Here is an 8,380-nt window from a genome sequence, read left to right as displayed (position 1 = left end):
TCAGTTCTAGTTCAGTTCTAGTTCAGTTCTAGTTCAGTTCTAGTTCAGTTCTAGTTCAGTTCTAGTTCAGTTCTGTTCTAGTTCAGTTCTAGTTCAGTTCTAGTTCAGGTCTAGTTCAGTTCTAGTTCAGTTCTAGTTCTTTTATTTCGCACTACTTCATATGTCATTTTATAATTGTTCTATGATTAATTTTAATTTATTTTTTATTAAGTTTTCTTTGAAGTGTTCGCCAGTAATGTGCAATTATAATGATATTTTTATAGTTTATTTTAAAACAAATAAAAGAAACACACCGTTAATAAAAATTAATAACCGTTAACAATAAATATGCCGTTAAAATTTTACGATTTGTACTTATAAACTGAGAAAATAAGAGAAAAGTAAAAAAGATTAAATATGAAATAAAAAACAATAAGTAAAATAATATTAAACATTGAGGACACTTCATTTGTATAGTCGCCATAATATTGACATTTATTTCAGCTTAAGATACCGATATTTATTTATTCCTTATTAACATTATTAAATATTCTGCACTTTATTATCAATAATTTTTTAAATTTATCATGATGGTGCATATTATTTTATATTTACTTATTTAAAAAGCACCTTAATTAAGAGAAAAATCTCTAGAATTTTATTGTATTTATAAAAAAACTAAAATTTTATACATAAAGTTAATTTAAGGTAAATTTTATACACAAATTTTTATTTAACTGTAAACGGAAAAAATTTAAAAAAATGTTGTATTTTAATATTAAAAGAACAAAAACATACTGAGTTTTTTTAATCAAATCTGTTGAATGCAAATTATTAAGGGGATCATCAACATCAGAGCAACACCAACACTAACACACAGAGACGCTGTGATTAAATAAATAACTGTAAATGATTTTTTAATGGGCTTAGACGAATTGCTGAGAACCCTTTCTTTTTTATAGAAAATTTTCTCTATTTATAGAAAATTTTCGAAAAGTTTCTCATATTATAAAAAATTTTCGAAAAGTTTCTCCTTTTACAGAAAATTTTCGAAAAATTTCTCTTTTTATAGAAAATTTTCGAAAAATTTCTCTTTTTACAGAAAATTTTCGAAAAATTTCTCTTTTTACAGAAAATTTTCGAAAAAATTCTCTTTTTACAGAAAATTTTCGAAAAAATTCTCTTTTTACAGAAAATTTTCGAAAAATTTCTCTTTTTATAGGAAATTTTCGAAAAATTTCTCTTTTTATAGGAAATTTTCCAAAAATTTCTCTTTTTATAGAAAATTTTGCAAAAATTTCTCTTTTTATAGAAAATTTTCAAAAAATTTCTCTTTTTATAGAAAATTTTCAAAAAAATTTCTCTTTTTATAGAAAATTTTCAAAAAAAATTTCTCTTTTTATAGAAAATTTTCAAAAAAAATTTCTCTTTTTATAGAAAATTTTCAAAAAAATGTCTCTTTTTATAGAAAATTTTCAAAAAAAATTTCTCTTTTTATAGAAAATTTTCGAAAAATTTCTCTTTTTATAGAAAATTTTCGAAAAATTTTTCTTTTTATAGAAAATTTTCGAAAAATTTTTCTTTTTATAGAAAATTTTCGAAAAATTTTTCTTTTTATAGAAAATTTTCGAAAAATTTCTCTTTTTATAGAAAATTTTCGAAAAATTTCTATTTTTATAGAAAATTTTCCAACAATTTCTATTTTTATAGAAAATTTTCCAAAAATTTCTCTTTTTATAGAAAATTTTCGAAAAATTTCTCTTTTTATAGAAAATTTTCGAAAAATTTCTCTTTTTATAGAAAATTTTCGAAAAATTTCTCTTTTTATAGAAAATTTTCGAAAAATTTCTCTTTTTATAGAAAATTTTCGAAAAATTTCTCTTTTTATAGAAAATTTTCGAAAAATTTCTCTTTTTATAGAAAATTTTCGAAAAATTTCTCTTTTTACAGAAAATTTTCGAAACATTTTTATAAAAAATGTATCTTTTTATAAAAAATGTATCTTTTTATAAAAAATGTATCTTTTTATAAAAAATGTATCTTTTTATAAAAAATGTATCTTTTTATAAAAAATTTCTCTTTTTATAGAAAATTTTCGAAAAATTTCTCTTTTTATAAAAAAATTTCTCTTTTTGTAGAAAAATTTCTCTTTTTGTAAAAAATTTTCGAAAATGTTTCTTTTTGTAGAAAATTTTCAAAAAATTTCCAAAAGATTCTCTTTTTTATAGAAAAATTTTCGAAAAGTTTCACTTTTTATAGAATTCTGTTCGAAATATTTTGTTTTTATAGAATTTTTTTGTTCGAAATATTTTGTTTTTACAGATCTTTTTCAAAATATTACTCTTTTTATAGAGAATCTGTGAAATATTTCTCTTTTTATAGAAAATTTAAAAAAATCTTGTTTTTAGAAAAATTTCTCTTTTCTCTTTTTATAGAAAGTTTTCCAAAAATGTCTATTTTTTTAGAAATTTTTCCTTTTTTAACTCTTTTAATAGAAAGTTTTCGGAAAAGATCGCTTTTTATAGAAAAAATTGTATAGAAAATTTTCGAAACATTTTTCTTTTATAAAAAAATTTATATTTTTTTAAAAAATGTTTTAAAATTTAGATTTTAATTTTTCCAATTGAACGACTAACCAACTATACCTCTTCTGCCAATTACTTACAGAATCAAAGGGTACAAGCAGCGCAAAGAAATATAACAACAACAACTACTTAAACATTATCATAATTATCAGTAAAATTCAACAGAGAACACTGAACAAATGTGTAATCAGCACAATGACAACGACATTAATATTATTATTATTATTGTTGTTGTTAAAATAAAAACAAAAAGACTCACAAAATGAATAAAATGAATAAAATAAATATTAAAAAAAATTTAAACAAAATACTCGTTATGAGTTGTAGAAAAATAAAATGAGTATAATGCTACCAAAATAGATAAGCCCATAGTAATTCTAAATATTTAATAAAGAACAAAAAAATAAAATGAAATACAATTTATTAAATGAAAACCACATTTTGTTATCAGTGACAGAAAACGTCACTTTATTTACAAAACAGAAATACATACATACATATATGTATGTATACAAAAAAAAGAGAAGACAGACGGACTTACTCAAACCATAAAATAAATATTTATTTATATTTTAATATAAAATTATGATGCTGAACTATTGCTGAAACTAAATTCTCACACTCTTTTTTTATTTCCTCTCGCACACATAAATTAATTTCATTGAATTATTGTACAACAAAAGCGACAACAAGTGTCAACAGAAGTATGCTGCTGGTCTCACCAGAGACAAAGAATGGACAAATATTTGTTATCATTAAGCACAAGCACAACCAGCAAACAATCACAAAACTCCAGACACCCCACCACCAACCATTCATCTAACCCCTCTTTAATAAAAAAAAACCGCAAAACTCAACAAAAACAATAAACTAGAAAAATTTACTTTAAAGAGTTCAAAAAATATATCAAAAACTGACAACAACACCATGACGTGGAAGAAATATTTTTTGCGAATGTCAGATTTAAATTATAAGAAATAACCTTTGACATTTCAAAAGGAAATTAAAATGACAGCTTTGTTGATATTTTATTTTGGCACAGACATGAACAGTTATGGAGATAGGGAGAGAAAGTTTTCGAAAAACTTTCTCTTCTTATAGAAAATTTCGAAAAATTTCTTTCTTATAGAAAATTTTCGAAAAATTTCTCTTCTTATAGAAAATTTTCGAAAAATTTCTCTTCTTATAGAAAATTTTCGAAAAATTTTTCTTCTTATAGAAAATTTTCGAAAAATTTTTCTTCTTATAGAAAATTTTCGAAAAATTTCTCTTCTTATAGAAAATTTTCGAAAAATTTCTCTTCTTATAGAAAAATTTTCGAAAAATTTCACTTCTTATAGAAAAATTTTCGAAAAATTTCACTTCTTATTGAAAATTTTCGAAAAATTTCTCTTATAGATAATTTTCGAAAATTTCTCTTCTTATAGAAAATTCTCGAAAAATTTCTTTTCTTATAGAAAATTCTCGAAAAATTTCTCTTCTTATAGAAAATTTTCGAAAAATTTCTCTTCTTATAGAAAATTTTCGAAAAATTTCTCTTCTTATAGAAAATTTTCGAAAAATTTCTCTTCTTATAGAAAATTTTCGAAAAATTTCACTTTTAATAGAAAAATTTTCGAAAAATTTCTCTTTTAATAGAAAATTTTTCAAAAAATCTCTCTTTTATTAGAAAAATTTTCGAAAAATCTCTCTTTTAATAGAAAATTTTCAAAAAATTTCTCTTTCGAAAATTTTCTCTTTTAATAGAAAAATTTCTCTTTTAATAGAAAATTTTCGAAAAATTTCTCTTTTAATAGAAAATTTTCGAAAAATTTCTCTTTTAATAGAAAATTTCGAAAAATTTCTATTTTTATAAAAAATTTTTTGAAAAATTTCTCTTTTAATAGAATATTTTCAAAAAAATTCTCTTTTAATAGAATATTTTCGAAAAATTTCTCTTTTAATAGATTATTTTCAAAAATTTCTCTTTTAATAAAAAAATTTTCGAAAAATTTCTTTTTTAATAGAAAATTTTCGAAAAATTTCTTTTTTAATAGAAAGTTTTCGACAAATTTCTTTTTTTAATAGAAAGTTTTCTCTTTTAATCGAAAATTTTCTCTTTTAATAGAAAATTTTGGAAAAATTTATTTTTTAATAGAAATGTTTTTCTTTTAATAGAAAATCTTTTAAAAAATTTATCTTTTTATAGTAAATTTACAAAAAAATTATCTTTTTTAAAAAAATACGAAAAAATTCTCTTTTTATAGAAAACAATATTTTTATTAAAAAAACTTTGAAGTTAGTCTCTATTTACCTTTTTCGAAAGATTTCTCTTTTTGTGATAAATTTCTCAGAAATTTTTCTTTTTATAGGAAATTTCTGAGAACATTCAACATTTGAAGAACATTTTCGAAAAAAAAATATCTTTATAAACATTTGAAAAAATTTCCATTTCTCTATATTTTCTTTTTGCAAATTTATCTCATTACTTTTTATAGAACATTATATTTTTATATTTTTTTTCGAAATACTCTGAAAATTCGTTGAGGGGTGCGTTGTCTCTTTCTCTCCCAGATTATGTCTAGTCTTAGAATATTGCAACACAAATTCTTAAATATTTAATGCCAAACAAATCACTGTTAAAGTTCTATTATTCACTCTGTACTCAATTTTCTTATTGATATTCCCATTTCAAAATGATTTTTCCATTTTACCACTTCATATATCATTTAATAATAAAACCGTTTTATCAACTATTACTTCAGCTTTCATTTTACTGACCACATTTACTTTAACCAAAAAAAACCCATTCACCCAACACTTACTACCCATTCCCATTACAACCAATACACTCATATGTACATGTTTACTCCTCAACATCTTAAACTTCTCAGCCATGAGATAGCAGCAATAAGGGAAAACCCAACATATATGAATTATAAAGAATGAAAAAGTCTTTACAAATAGTTTTCTTTAAAATTTTAACTGTAAAGCGCCAGCAAAACCACAATGTGTCTGTGAATTTCAAAAATTTCTATCCTGCGAGCGAAGAGGAATAAAACTAAAAGATAGTTTCTTACGTTTCTTAAGAAAATCCTTACAAAAGTAAGAGCATCATGGAATAGTATGAGCTTTAACTTTAACACAAGATAAGATGCCGAGGGAAAATATGGCAAAAAAAAGAAAAAGAAAATAAATAGTAAACGAATGAAAAACCGTAGAAATTTTGATATGTAGAAAAGAAGTTTTTCATTGAATTAAAGTTAACAAACATATGAAGTTTTTAGAATGACAAACAAGATGTTGAGAGCAAAAACGATATCTGTGTACACATGTTGAAAAGAAGCGTTATGTTGCAGCATGTTGTCTTAAAAAAAAATTTAATAACTTAAGAGGAAATTAATATCGAGAGAGATGGAAAAAAGGACACTGAATGTAGTTATTAGAATAAATTAAAGGATTTATCTTCTCTTTCAAGAAAGTTTTCCATTGAAAAAAATTCTGCTTTAAACTTTATTTTTCAAAAATGTTTCTTTATTAACTAAACTAGCACTGCACTAAACTAGAACTGAACTAGAACTGAACTAGAACTAGAACTGAACTAGAAATGAACTAGAACTGAAGTAGAACTGAAGTAGAACTGAACGAGAACTGAACTAGAACTGAACTAGAACTCAACTAGAACTGAACTAGAACTGAACTAGAACTGAACTAGAACTGAACTATAACTGAACTAGAACTGAACTAGAACTGAACTAGAACTGAACTAGAACTGAACTAGAACTGAACTAGAACTGAACTAGAACTGAACTAGAACTGAACTAGAACTGAACTAGAACTGAACTAGAACTGAACTAGAACTGAACTAGAACTGAACTAGAACTAAAACTAAAACTGAACTGGAATGGTAGTTGAAGCCTTGCAAGTAGTTTAGTACAATATTCTTTTTGGGTGTGTATGTTGTTGATGTCATGCTGATTCACAAAAACATTGTATAAAAGTATGACGTATTTTATTGAAAAAGTCCATGGTTATTTATTGTCGGCAATAGTTTGTTTATTGTATTTTTCTCAAAAAGAATATTTCATTTACCGAACAATAAAAAGGTAGAAACATAAGAGGGGAAGCTCATAAAACGAAGTAAGTTTTACAAAATTTGTGTTTTGTGTATTTTTTATAGGTTTTGTTATTGTTTTCAGTTACAAACATAATTACGCTTTTATTTCAAATTATTTGTCCATTATAATTATAAAAGTGGGAGACGACGACTTAACAATGAATAAAGAACTATTTGGTTCGCTCTATAAGTTGTTAATGAAATCATTAATGTGGTAGAAGTAGAGGAAGTTTATACATGTTGCTATGGAGTGGGAGCGTTTGGGGGAAGTAGGGAACTTAAGGCGACCTTTTTAAATAAAAGGTATATTTTATTGTTTATTTAGCGAATATTATTGATTAACATAAAGTTGGAATTTTTGAAATTTTTTTTTATTTATAATATTAAATAAATCACTATTTAACAACTTTCAATCTATTCTGGTTTTACACTTGTTTCTGGCTATTTACACCCTTGTCATGTTATGTAACTTAAAAATGTTTAATACATAATTTAATAAAGGCAAAAGTTTTAAATACCATATATTAAATGTTAAAATTTCTTTTCTTCAAAATAAATTCTACCAAAAATGTTATACCAAATACTCAAAACTTGCATAACAAAGAAATATGTATTTAAATATATACAAGATAAAAGGATCTTTTTTTTAATGTGGAAATTTTCTGCACGTACATAAACTAGAAAACGTACCAGTAGTAAGTCGTAAGTATACTTAATATTATTTACATATTAATCATACGCCATTACAGCAAACAAGACACATTCGCGTAAATACTAACATTCTATGCATGTGTGTGTATATCTACTAAAAACAGTGATGGGCAACATTTATAATTAAACTATCTACTAAAACAACGAAAAACCAAATTTTTTGCAAAACTATAACAAAAAGTATATTATTACTATTCACACCGGCCAATATTTTATTACCTATACACCCGTCTAACAATTTTCAGATAATGCCCATAACTGTATAAAATTTAACATTTAATAACGATTTAACTATTTGACGTGGCTTAAACCAGTTCATTGCTTTACTTTACATTTTTCCTTATTATTTTCTTGGTTTCTTAAACCAAAAAAAAAACGCGCTTGTTGAAAGAACCCAAACTCTAGACAACAGATGGGTACAAATTTTTTTGTTTCGTTGTGTGCAGCAAAAAGTACTTTGTATGATAATTTATGACACCCATAAGAAGGTAAAATACAAAACAAAAGTTGCGACTGAAACATATAACATACAACAAAGTTAAACATGTAAAATGTTAAAAATACCAAAAAGCAACAATAACAAATGCGATGGAAAATAAAACATTACGAAAAAGAATAGAAAATAAACTACTGTTACAATATTGCTGTATGATAATACTAAGTAGTGAGTTTTTTAAACTATTTTTTTAATATATAATTTATGGTTTATTTTTATTCTTTCAGCTTTTTTCAACTTTATAGCTTTTAGCAAAGGCAGTTAACTAACTAAAGGTGATATAAAACGTACATGTTATGGTGTGAGTTAGAAAATGCTTAATACAAATACTTTAGGGAACAATGTCGTAAATGGCAGATGTAAGATTTAGTTCAGTTCTAGTTAGTTTATATTTAATTTCTATTTTAGTTCTAGTTCTAGTTCAGTTCTAGTTCAGTTCTATTTCAGTTCTAGTTCAGTTCTAGTTCAGTTCTAGTTCAGTTCTAGTTCAGTTCTAGTTCAGTTCTAGTTCAG

The 8,380-nt window shown here is 23.7% G+C and overlaps 1 protein-coding gene across 1 annotated transcript in view; it reads right to left on the bottom strand.

Annotated features, from left to right (window-relative positions):
- The window catches only part of LOC111680491 (brain-enriched guanylate kinase-associated protein), a 45,638-nt gene extending 44,984 nt beyond the window's left edge, over nt 1-654 (bottom strand). The window contains exon 1 of the mRNA XM_046952836.1: nt 595-654. The gene's annotated coding sequence lies outside the window, so the exon portion shown is untranslated. The remainder of the gene's footprint in view (nt 1-594) is intronic.
- Between the last annotated feature and the right edge of the window lie 7,726 nt (nt 655-8,380).

The sequence above is a fragment of the Lucilia cuprina genome, chromosome 5, assembly GCF_022045245.1.
Source record: "Lucilia cuprina isolate Lc7/37 chromosome 5, ASM2204524v1, whole genome shotgun sequence".
Taxonomy (NCBI): Eukaryota; Metazoa; Arthropoda; class Insecta; order Diptera; family Calliphoridae; genus Lucilia; species Lucilia cuprina.
Note: the sequence above shows the minus strand (reverse complement) of the source record. Positions and strands in the feature narration are given on the sequence as shown.